Source organism: Sapajus apella, unplaced genomic scaffold (assembly GCF_009761245.1).
Source record: "Sapajus apella isolate SASKATOON/1434 unplaced genomic scaffold, GSC_monkey_1.0 scaffold88, whole genome shotgun sequence".
Lineage (NCBI taxonomy): Eukaryota > Metazoa > Chordata > Mammalia > Primates > Cebidae > Sapajus > Sapajus apella.
In genome coordinates this window covers 2,541,250-2,554,898 of record NW_022437028.1, presented here as the reverse complement: position 1 = coordinate 2,554,898, position 13,649 = coordinate 2,541,250, and positions in this window count along the sequence as shown.

The following is a 13,649-nucleotide window of genomic DNA, read 5'->3' as shown; positions in this document are numbered from 1 at the left end:
GGTCTCATTTGAGGCCCAGATCTCTAGTTGGTCTTCGAATTATTTTTTAATGCATTTCATAAAAACATAGCCAAACCGATGCAATGACTATTGCAAAAGCTAACCGGTTTAAATTTCTTTACTTTTGCCTGTAATTGCATCAATTCAGCTATATATCATTGATCACATTGGGATCCCTTACTCTATTTCTGAGATTAACAAAAATAAAAGGCAAATATTTATTTGTTAAAATCTTCAAAAATGTTTACTCACAATTTATGCAAATATACAAGTAAACACTTGTCAACAATTTCTTTTCTATACACTAATTGCTGAGGGCAGCAGTAAGATCCTCTTCAAATCCCATGTTGAAATTTGATTCCGTGTTGAAGGTGGTGCCTGATGGGTGGTGTTTTGGTCCTGGGGGTAGATCTCTAATGAATGGGTTGGTGCCATCCTCAAGGTAATGAGTGAGTTCTCACTCTCTTAGCTCCCTCAAAAGCTGATCACTGAAAAGAGCCTGGCACATCTTCCCCTCCTCTCTCTTTCTTCCTTTCTCTCGCCATGTGATGCTAGCCCCCCTGTCTCCTGCCTTGATTGTATACTTCCTGGAATCCTCACCAGAAGCACATACTGGTACCATGCTTCTTGTACTGCCTGCAGAACTGTGGGTCAAATAAACCTCTTCTCTTTATAAACTACCCAGCCTCAGGAATCTTTTTATTGCAACACAAATGGACTAAGACACCAAACAAATAGCCAGAGTTAACATTCCCTCATCAATCTATTCGGTCCTACATAATTAATTCTCATTCTGCTGGGTTTGAGGGAGCCGTCTGATTTCATGACATAGACTAAAAAGCATTACTGAAATGCTGACTCTGTCTGCTGAAGCAATTTGAAAATTGCTTAAGCTCTGTCAGCTCAGAAGCCTCTACCCAAGAGTTTACTCTTTTTTTTTTTTTTTTTTTTTTTTTGAGACAGAGTCTTACTTTGTCACCCAGGCTGGAGCGCACTGGTACAATCTCGACTCACTGCAGCCTCACCTCCTGAGTTTAAGTGATTCTCCTGCCTCAGCCTCCCAAGAAGCTGTGATTACAGGGAAGTGGCACCATGCCTGTCCAGGTAATTTTTTTATTTTTTGTAGAGATGGGGTTTCAACCGTGTTGGCCAGGCTGGTCTTGAACAGGTGATCCGCCCACCGTGGCCGCCCAAAGTGCTGGAATTACAGGCACTACGCCTGGCCCCAAGAGTTTACTCTTAGACATGGCAATAGTTTAGGGTAGTTGGTACTGATGGGAGTATAGGAAACATTACCCTAAAATATGGCACTTTGGTGTACTGAGTATAGTATGCTAAAGGAAAGATCACTCCAACCTTCTCTGACCTTCTCTTTCTCTGACCTTTTGCCACCTTTCTTCCCTGAAGCCATAAAAAGAATTCTCTGACCTACCTGCCCTGAAAGTAAGTCCTAAGAACTCTATTCCGGTGGAGTCCTACTCCATTTCAGGAAGGCTGGGATATCATAAGGTAACACATAAAAGAATCTGAACAAACAGGCCTTGTTAAGTTCCCTTCCCCCTGCCACTAAGCTTGTTACCATTAAATCATAAACCTTTTTGTCTAAACATGTTTCTCCACAGTTATCTGCTTCTTTGATCATCCTTAATATAAAAAATACAGTTTTCATTGGGTCTACAGGTCCTTATTTCTGAAGGTTCCTGGGTTCACGTAAGACATATAAAGTTGTTATGCTTTTCTCTTATTAATCTGTCTTTTGTTATAGGAGTGTCTGCCATGAACATACGATTGGTGAGAAAAAAATATTACTTTTCCTACCCTACAGCGCTGTCCTTTTCCAAGAGGATGTGAGGCTGACCTTCCTGCCAGAAACCTATTTTATTATGAAACTGAATGTCTGTGGTTCATTTGTAAAATAATCAATAATATCAGAATGGAGGAGAAAATTTTATACCGGACTAGAGTGAATGACTACATCGTCAGGGTTTGATCACTGCTCCCCCTGAGTGTAAGAATCTATTATACTAACCTGTGGATAGCATGGTAATGACCAGTGTCCAGAGGCATTTCTGGAACTCCTACAATTTCTGAAATATTTAAATTAATATTTCAACAATAGAAGCCTAACCTAGGAAAAGTTGAACATCTCTTTTGCTTTGACAGTTTTTTTCCCATGAGGCTATTATAATAATGCTGAGTTAATTTGGAGATACGAAGAAAAACAAAATTAAAAAACTCATTTTTCCTGGCATATGTGTTTTTATAAGGTGAAACAGAAAATCTTTATGACATTCAGGGGACCTCTTAAAAATCTAAAATACGGTTTTAGGTGAATGAAATATTCTGAAAAAGTTGTTTTATTTTTCTTAATTTAGGATCCAAACTTGGGCAAAATCAAAAGAGTTCTTAAATCAGATTTGGTCACTTAATTAACAGAGAATCATGAACGCCCATGGAAAACCATTTGGTTGTGTATTTAATCATAGTGACAATAAAATATTATAAAATGTTTTAAGAGCAACGTAAGTGTAAGAAACCTGGGCTTGTTTACAGTGAAGATCTTTTGTTCTTTGTGGTTATTTTTAAATAATCAAAGATGTGATAAAGTCAACATAAAGACCAGAAAATTATTTTAGTGAGACATAGACCCTACTATCTAGGCAAGAAGAGGTGTAAACACAATTCATCATTTTAACACTGAGAAAGCCAGACTCAAGTTATGAGTTAAAATATTTGTTAGCAAAAAGGGTTTCATGAGCTTTTTTTTGTTGTTGTTGTTTTTTTTTACATAATCTTGTGAAAAAGTCCATCAAATCAAGCAAACTTTGCCAAATTGTTAACATATTTTGTATCTTCTTCTCAGACTCTGGTGGTACGAGCTGAACGAATAAATTTCATTTCCTTCAAATCCTCTGTATCCTGTTATACATACCCACCAAGCCCTCGTATTCTGGAACAAACACATTTCAGGACAAATCAACTCTACTTTTCTTTAAAAACAAAACCTAATCCATTATCTTGCATATGTCATTGTATTTCTTTATCATGATGGTTATTCATCTGTCTTTGAAAACTAATATTATTTTATTGGGGTATAATTTACATATAGTTAAATTCACCCTTTTTAGTATACAGTCCTGGAGTTTTGGCACATGCATTCAATCAGGTAACCACCACCACAATGAAGGCATAAAACTTTCTTTATACTACAACTTCAAAATCCCCTAATTCAGCAGTCTCCAACCTCTTTGGCACCAGGAACCAGTCTGGAAGACAATTTTTCCAGAAACCAGGAGTTGAAGGATGGGTTCAAGATGATTCAATTACATTACACTTATTGTGCACTGTATTTCTATTATTATTACATTGTAACATATAATGAAATAATTACACAACTCACCACCAGGTAGAATCAGCGGGAGCCCTGAGCTGGTTTTCTTTCAGATAGATTGTCCCATCTGGGGATGATGGCAGACAGTGACAGATCTTCAGGCGTTAGATTCTCATAAGGAGCCGGTGACCTAAATCCCAAGCATGCGCAGTTCACAATAGTGTTAATGGTTCTTTGAGAACTGAATGCCACCGCTGATATGACAGGAGGTGGAGCTCAGGCAGGAATGTGAGTGATGAGGTGCAGCTGTAAATAAAGATGAACCTTCACTCTCTTGCTTGCCGTTCACCTCCTGCTGTGCAGCTGGCCCAGTTCCTAACAGACCATGGGCCAATACCAGTCCATAGCCTTAGGGTTGGGGACCCCTCCCCTAATTCCCTTTTTTAAATCAACCCTTCACCCCATTCCCAGCCCTTTCAATCACTGATCTGTTTTCTGTCCTGTATGGTCTGTTCTTGTGTTACTATAAAGGAATACCTGAGACTGGGTAATTTATAAAGGAGGGTTATTTGACTCACAGTTCTGCAGTCTGTACAGAAAGCACGGTGCTGGCATCTGCTTCTGGTGAGGCCCTCAGGAAGCTACAATTATGGCAGAAGAGAAGGGGAACTGGTGTACCACTTGGCGAGAGAGGGAATAAGAGAGAGAGGGGAAGTACCACTAAAAAAACAGACCTCACAAGACTCATTCACTATCATGAGGACAGCACCCAGACATTCCTGAGGGATCCACCCCCACGACCCAAACCCCTCTCATCAGGTCCCACCTCCAACACTGGAGATTACATTTCATCATAAGATGTGAAGGGGATACACATCCAAACTATATCATTCTGCCCCTGGCACCTCACATCTCATGTTCTTCTTTTATCAAAAAATACAATTATTCCTTCCCAATAGTTCCCCAAAGTCTCAACTTGTCCCAGCCCCAACTCAAAGGTCTCAAGTCCAAAGTCTCATCATCAGAGGCTCAAGGCAAGTTCCTTCCCCTTGTGAGCCTGTATTTACTCCTAAGTTATCATGAGCTATTTACACCTAAGACACAAATAGCAGTGCAGGCATTGAGTAAAACATTACCATTCCAAAAGAAAGAAACTGGCCAAAAGGAAAGGGGTAATAAGCCCCACGCAAGTCTGAAACCCAGGAGGGCAGCTGTTAAATCTTAAAGCTCCAAAATAATCTTCTTTGACTCCATGTCTTACATCCAGGGCAGTGGTGCAAGGAGTAGGCTCCCAAGGCCTTGGGCAGCTCTGCTCCTGTGGCTTTGCAGAGTATGGCCACTGTGGTTGCTCTCAGGGGTTGAAGCTGAGTGCCTGCAGCTTTTCCAGTTGCAAGGTGCAGGCTGCTGGTGGGTCTACTATTCTGGGTCTGAAGGCAGCAGCTCCCTTCCCACAGCTCCCCTAGGCAATGCCCCAGCAGAATTCTCTATGGAGCTCCAACAACACAGTTTCCCTTGGCACTGCCCTAATAGAGGGTCTTTATGAGAACTCTGCCTCTGCATTAGGCTTCTGCCCCAGCACCTAGGCTTTTCCATAAACCTTCTGAAATCTAGGTGGAAGCTGCCAAGCCTCCTTCACTCTTGCATTTTATGTGCCGATAGGCTTAATACCACATGGAAGCCACCAAGGCTTATGGTTTATGCCCTCTGGAGCAGCAGCCTGAGCTGTAGTACCTGGGACCCTTTGAGCTGCAGCTACAGCTGGAGTAGCTAAGATGCTGGAGCAATGTCCTGAGGTTGAGCAGGGAAGCAGCATCCCTGAGGCCTGGCTCCTCCAAGATTTTCGAAATGCCTACGGGGCCTTTTTCCCATTGGATATTAGTACTTGGCTCCTTTTTAGTAATGCAAATCTCTCTAGCAAGTGGTTGCTCCATAGCCTGCCTGGATTCTTTCCCTACCACATGGCCAAGCTGCAACTTTTTCAAACTTTTATGCTCTGCTTTCCTTTTAAATATAAGTTCCAACTTTAATTCATTTCTTTGCTCCCATATCTGATCATAGGCTGTTATAAGAAGCCAGGTCACCTGTTGAATGCATTGATGTTTAGAAATATCCTCTACCAGATACCTTTTAGGTCATCACTCTGAAATTCAAACTTCCACAGACCCCTAGGATACGAACTCTAAGAAATTACTGCCTCACTCAAGACGACAAAATTATTCTACACTTTCTTCCAGAAGTTTTGTAGTTTGGTCTTTACACTTAGTTTTATAATCTATTTTTATATACGGTAGAATTTTGATTCATTCTTTTGCGTGTGGAGATCCAACTGTCCTAGCATTTACTAGAAGTACTATAATTCATTATTGTCCTTGCATCTCTCTTCAAAATCAGCCGGTCATATACGTCAGTCTATGCCTGGACCTGCCGTTCTGTTCCACTGATGTACGTGTCTATTCTTTTGCCAATACCACACTATTTTGACTAGCGTAGACTTATAAGGTGTTGAAATTAGGTAGGTCAAGTCCTCCTACTTGATTTCTTTTATGAGTAAATGTTTTAACTCTTCCATATTTACTTCTTTTATCTACATCAATTTTAGAATAAGTGTGACAATGTCTACCAAAAAAACTCACTGGGATTTGATTGGCATTACACTGAATTTATAGATCAGTTTGGGAAGAATTAACATCTTGACATATCGAGTCTTCCAACCCATAAATATGCCTCCATTTATTTAGAACTTATTTTATTTTACTGATCATTTTTGTGTAGTTGTTGGCATACAGTTAGAATACATGTAGAAGAGTAAATGTTTTAACTCTTCTGTATTTATTTCCTTTTTCTATATCAATTTTAGAATCAGTGTGACAATTTCCACAAAAACCCACTGAAATTTGATTGGCATTACATTGAATTTATAAATCAGTTTCAGAAGAATTAGCATCTTGACATATTGAGTCTTCCAACCCATGAATATGTCTCCATTTATTTAGAGCTTATTTTATTTTACTGATCTTTTCTGTGTAGTTGTCAGCATACAGATGCTGCAAATAATTTGGTAGATTTATACCTAAATAGTTCATGTTTTGGTGCCATTGTCAATGGTACTGGGTTTTTAAGTTTTCATTTCCAAATGTTCATTGCTAATATATATATACATGCATATATATATATATATGCATGTATATATATATATGCATATATATAACCTTATTTACTGCATTATTTCTAAACTTACTTATTGGTTCTGGCACTCTCTTTGTATATTCTTTGGGATCTTCTAGGTAGACAGCCACATCATCTGAGAGTAGAAACACATTTCTGTCTAATCCACGTGACATGACTTTTATTTCTTTTTGCTGCGTTTTGCCTTGCTGGGCTGACCTGGACATCCAGGATAATGTTGAATGGGAATGGCAGAACATCCACCCCAAAACTAATCATAACTTTTAGCCAGAATAAACCACTTCTATTTCACAGAGAAAACTGGAAAGAAAGTAGTTGAAAACTCACTGTCATGGACAAACATTGTCATAGACTCTCAAAATTCATGAATACACGTAACAGAATTTTCTTTTTTTTAAATGTAATTTTACTTTAAGTTCTGGGGTACATGTGCAGAACGTGCAGGTTTGTTACATAGGTATACACATGCCATGGTGGCTTGCTGCACCCATCAACCGTCATCTAGGTTTTAAGCCCTGCATATTTGTCCTAATGCTCTCCCTCCTCTTACCCCCACTCCCCAACAGGTCCTGGTGTATGATGGTCCCCTCCCTGTGCCCATGTGTTCTCATGGTTCAGCTCCCACTTATGAGTAAGAACATGCACAATTGTTTGGTTTTCTGTTCCTGTGTTAGTTTGCTGAGAATGATCGTTTCCATCTTCATCCATGTCCCTGCAAAGGACAGGAACTCATTATTTTTTTATAGCTGCATAGTATTCCATGGTGTTTATGTGCCACATTTTCTTTATCCAGTCTATCCTAGATGGGCATTTGGGTTGGTTCCAAGCCTTTGTTATTATAAATAGTGCTGCCATAAACACACGTGTGCATGTGTCTTTATAGTAGAACGATTCCTAATCCTTTGTATATATAACCACTAATGGGATTGCTGGGTCAAATGGTATTTCTGGTTCTAGATCCTTGAGGAATCGCCACAGTCTTCCACAATGGTTGAACTAATTTATACTCCCACCAACAGCGTAAAAGCATTCGTATTTCTCCACAGCCTCACTAGCATCATATAACAGAATTTTATGTAATAACACACTTTTTTTCACCTTCTTATGTAGTAAAATGAACAAGTTTCCTTAATAATAATAAGTTCCCAAACGTACAGCCACTCTGTAGCATATAAAAATAATAAGTCAAGTATAGTGTTTGGTAATCAATATTGCATTATTCATTCTTTTTTAGAAATTACCTAAGTTATCAATGATTATCAATTAATTAACTCAATTTAATATTAATTACCTGAGGATGTTGGAAATTACTAACAGAGCTAACATACTACAAGGCATACATATTGCTAGAAAACATTTTTCAGAATTATTCATGTCACCTGAAATTTACATTTTTTATAATCTCAAATGCTATGTAGGAATGTTAGTTTATTTAAACCAATATGAAACTAATATGAAAAAGATAGGACATTTATGAGAAAAGAAACAAAAATCTTCATACTAATAAACTCAAATGGAAAGACATATAGCTATTACTTACATTTGAAACCAAAATTATTGAGCCAGTTTTTCCAAAGATTTACCTTAACTATGTGAACTTGGATTCTTATATTAATGTTTCTAAGCTAACATTTTTAGTAAGAATGATTTTTTTAAACTTTGCACTTTAAAGTGGTCGTTTCCTTATTTTCTGTAAAATTGAGAAATATGAGAGTTATATAAGTATCAATTTTTGAAAACTCACCAGATCATTGCTCCTTTGAGATATTTAAAAATATAACCCAGAGGTAATAAAACATATCATATTTGTACAATGAGATATCAAGGGGGTTTCTGAATCACAGACACACAGCCCTCCAGACACAGAGAGCTCACAGCTTCAGTCTCAAGTTAAAAATAATCCCAGAAACATATTTTAAAAATCACTGGTTTAGATCTCAAAGGGCTGTCTTTCTAGGGAACATGAATTTCTTGCTTTTGCATGTAATTGATTCATGATCACAAATAGACAAACATACAAACAATAAAGAAAGACTATCAAACCAGAATCTCTGTCTCATCCAGCAGAAAATAGACCTGTTATTCACCTATGGGAGATCACCAAATGGTCAGATCATAAAACCAATCCCCAATTATTATTAACGCCAGTTAGAATAACAAACCAAGAACAAAACAAAAATACAAAGTCTGTAGACATGAAAAAAAAAAAAAAAAGAAAGAAAGAATCTGGAGAAATAGAGAGCTGGCAAACTTAGAGCACTTATTACTAACTGGGATTCTCTCTGGAAGCCCAAAAAAGACCTGTGTGGGCTTAAGCTGTCCATAAAATGCATTTCTTTCTTTTTTCTTTCTTTCTTTCCTTTCTTTCTTTCCTCTTTCTTTCCTTCCTTCTCTTTCTTTCCTTCCTTCTTTCTCTCCTTTCCTTCTTTCTTTTTTTCTTTCTTCCCCCCACCCCCCAACTTTCACAGAGTCTCACTCTGTTGCCAAGACTGTAGTGCAGTGGTGTGATCTTGGCTCACCACAACCTCCACCTCCTGGGTTCAAGCAATTCTCCTGCCTCAGCCTCCTGAGTAGCTGGGACCACAGGCACACACCACCACGCACAGCTAATTTTTGTATTTTTAGTAGAGATGGGGTTTCACTATGTTGGCCAGGATGGTCTCAATTTCTTGACCTTGTGATCCACCTGCCTCGGCTTCCCAAAGTGCTGGGATTATAGGCGTGAGCCACTGTGCCCGGCTGAGCCACTTGGTGACTTTTTACAAGGGGAACATCCTTATATCCACCCCGCAGGCCAAGAACTGGAACTTGGCCCCTCTAGCCCAGAAATCCACTTCCTTTCTCCAAAAGTTACCAGCTAAATCAGTTTCAGTGGAGCAGAGTGGGAAATATCAGCAGGCATCAAATGGAGCCAACAAGGGTTGTATTCTGCCGTTTTTTCTTCCATATTAACTTTTATGTTAATGTGTGTGTGTGTGTGTATTTGTGCATATGTTACTGAGTCATAATTTCTCACTGTTGGTCACAATCAAACAAGTGTAATAGGCTGGGTGCAGTGGCTCACGCCTATAATCCCAGCACTTTGGGAGGCCAAGGTGAGTGGATCATGAGGTTAAGAGTTCGAAACCAGCCTGGTCAACATGGTGAAACCAATCTCCACTAAAATTACATAAATTAGCCAGGCATGTGGCATGCACCTATAGTCCCAGCTACTCGGGAGGCTGAGATAGGAGAATCGCTTGAACCTGGTTGGCAGAGGTTGCAGAGAGCTGAGATCGTGCCACGCATTCCAGCCTGGTCGACACAGCAAGACGCCATCTCAAAAAAAAAAAAAAAAAAAAAAAGTTAAATACCCACTGTATCATACTGAATTGTAGGGGAGGAGAAATGGGAGAAAACTCCATGATTTTGTTTATTTCCTAAAAACAAGGGCAGACTCAGGCTCCGTGTCACGTGTTTCACACTTTCTTATGACTACAGCAGCTTCCTTTCTCACCTATCAGAACATTTTAGAAAACATAAAATATTTTTAAAGAAGATGAAATATCTGTCCACATCATGGAAAAAAATGAATATGGAATATTATAAAGAAAGCAATTAATCCACACTTAAAACTAATTGCCTAACCCAGTGGGTCTTTAAATTATTCATTAGTGCTATTTAAAAATAATTGCAGTTTATGAGGAGAACCCATTATGAATTTCTTTTAAGAGCTAAAAAGAAAGGGTTTCCATTTTTATTATTTACAAACTGCTTACAGCTCTTGAAACCAGACCCGTTTTTAGACCAGCTTAACACGTTCATTTTCCCCCTGCACCAAACGAATCACGTTTAACATTTATCATAAGAACATTACATGAGGTTCTCTGTCATGGATTCTGAGCTCACAGAGAGGACAAAAGTATCATCCTGAAAGAGCATAAACAGCTACTCAGGAGGCTGAGACAGGAGGGTCACCTGAACCCAGGGAGTCAAGGCTGCAGTGAGCTCCAGTTGTGCCACTGCACTCCAACCTGGCCAACAAAGCGTGATTCTGCATCAAAAAAAAAATATGAAAATATGTTCAAAAAGAAAAAAAAAAAACAATAAGACTTTCAGAGAACAAAGCGATAAACCACTATCAAGATGTAAAAATTTCCGCAGATTAAGTTCCATCTCCAGCTGAGTAACCTGGGATTTCCTCATGAGTTTTGCTCAAATTAGTCAAGACTTCTGAATTCTCTCCCCACTATGTTCATTTACTTTATGCCACCAAAAAACAAAACTGAAAAAAATAAAAACTAAAAGGCACATGGACAAGTTCACATGAAACGCAACAGAAGGGTTCACAGCCAAATGTATCAGAACCAAAGCCCATGTCATTTTATTTTATTTTTTGTTTATTTTTAGAATTGGAGTCTTGCTCTGTTGCCCAAGTTGGAGTGCAGGAGTGCAATCATACCTCCCTGCAGCCTGGAACTCCTGGGCCCAAGTGGTCCTCCTACCTCAGCCTCCTAAATAGTTGGGACTGTAGGTGTGCACCACCATGTCTGGAAAATTTTCAAATCTTTGTAGAGTGGGGATCTTGCTGAGTTGTCCAGGCTTAGTCTTCAACTCAGGGGCTCAGGCAATTCTGCCGCCCTGGCCTTCCAAAGTGCTGGGAATACAAGTATGCATCAACATGCTGGGTTAATGTAAAGCTTGTGTCGTGTCCTTGGTTTCTCTACATTTTTTTTTTTGGAGACAGAGTCTCACTCTGTCACTCAGGCTAGAGTGCAGGGGCCTGACCTCAGCTCCCTGCAACCTCCACCTCCTGGGTTCAGGTGATTCCCCGCCTCAGCCTTACAAGCAGCTTGGACTACAGGCACCATGCAGGACTAACTTTTGCATTTTTAGTAGAGACGGGGTTTCGTCACGTTGGCCAGGCAGGTCTCAAACTCTGGACCTCAAGATATTCACCCGCCTTGGCCTCCCAAAGTGCTGGGATTATAGGCGTGAGCCAATGTGCCCAGCCACTTTCTCTACTTCTTTGGTTCCTTCAAAGAATGCTCAGAATTGTAGCCGTGAAATGGTGGAACCTAAAAAATCTTCTGTCTAGTTTCATGGTTTTCTAATTTAGTGGTTTTCAAACTGTGTCCACGGTACGCAGGAGCTCCCCAGTGTGACTGAATTGCCAAGTTGGCAGATGTGGAGGTCCCCAACTCCACCTCAATGCCTATCCCCAAGTCTCCATCACCAGAGTCTACTTTTGGGTTTTTTTTTGTTTGGTTTTTTTTTTTTTTTTGAGATGGAATCTCACTCTGTTGCCAGGCTGGAGTGCAATGGCGTGATCTCAGCTCACTGCAACCTCCACCTCCTGGGTTCAGGCAATTCTCCTATCTCAGCCTCCCAAGTAGCTGGAACTGCAGGCGCATGCCACCATGCAGGCTAATTTTTGTATTTTTAGTAGAGACGGGGTTTCACCATGTTGGCAGGATGGTCTCGATCTCTTAACCTTGTGATCTGCCCGTCTTGGCCTCCCAAATTGTACTTTGAGCCTTTTTAAGATTTTGTTCGGGTTGGTGTGGTGGCTCACACCTGTAATCCAGCTACTCAGGAAGCTGGAGAGGCAGAAGAATCACTTTAACCCAGGAGGCAGAAGTTGCAGTGAGCTGAGATTGTGCCACTGTACTTCAGCCTGGGTGGCAGAGTGAGACTTTGTCTCAAAGGAAAAAAAAAAAAAAAGATTTCATTTGAAAAAGGCATTCTTCCCCTACAAGCAAAATTCAAAATTTACTCTCATGATGTAGATAAGAACACTAAGGCCCTGCCCTTTAGCTCCAGGGTGGATGGACAGTTATGAGCTGACGCCAATAGACTATATCCCCACCCCTGACAACAGCAATTGGTTCTGTGATGCGACCTTACTCAGTCGAGGCCTGGAAAACAAACAGATGTTTGCTGAAACTACTGGGAAAAGCCATCTCTCTTCAGCTGACTCTGATCTTTCCTTTAGATCTTCCCCTAAAACTTTCCCAATAAATCTTTTCCAATTTGAGGATCACAGATTTTTTGCATCAGTTTTGTTTTTCACATACAGAATCAAAATATTATTTATGGTTTTTATTTACTTTTTTAATTTTTAAAATTTATGTTTATTCATTTTGGGGGTGGGGTGGGGGTAGGGATGAGAGCTTACTCTGTCATCCAGGCTGGAGTGCAGTGAGTGGAATGATCCTAGCTCACTGCAGCCTCCAGCTCCTGGGCTTAAGCAATTCCCCTACCTCTGCCTCCCCAGTAAGCTGGGACTACAGACATGTGCCACCATGCCCAGCTAATTTTTTAAATTAAATATTTTGTAGAGATGGGGGGTCTTGCTAGGTCATTAGGCTGATGTCAAACTCCGGACCTCAAGCAGTCCACCCACCTCAACTTCCCAAAGTGCTGGGATTACAGGCCTGAGCCATCCCACCTGGCCAAAATAGTATTTATCTGAGGTTTTCTTGGCAGCTCTCCTGTTAAATTTTGCATCTCAGACACGTGTTCCAATCCCCTAGGCTTACTCCCTGCCCTGGTGGGATGTGGCACCCACAGTTGCCACAACATTTTTTTTTTCCACTTTGAGGAGACACTTTGGAGTTGATATGGAACCACCACACAGAGCTTTCAGAGGAACTTGTCATTACATGAGACCAACACCAGGTCCTAGTTATTTCAGCTACTAGATCAAGCCTTGCCTGAAGCCAGCCGTACCACCTGATGATGTACAAGAATCAGTGAATTCTCTTTACTCTGTAAGCCAACTGGAATTGTTTTCTTTGACCTATAACCAAAATAATGCAAACTGACACAATGGCCGGTTACATGGGGTTAGCCCTTGAATGTCTTGTTGCTTTCAAGGTGCAGTCAATTAAACAGAGCCAACATATCCTTGATGGCTATGGTCAATTTTCAGCAGCTTTCACTGTAGAGTGGAATTTTATTCTATCATTTATTAGGGCCCTTTTATGTGCCACGTACTGTGACAAACACTCCATATGTATTATATGAAATATTGAGCTCTCATCAAAAAATACATGTATCAGCTGGGTCAAGCACAGTGGCTCATTCCTGTGTTAGATATAGTGAACCCCAAATTTCTCTTCGGAGAATCAGCATGTCAGTATATTCAGCT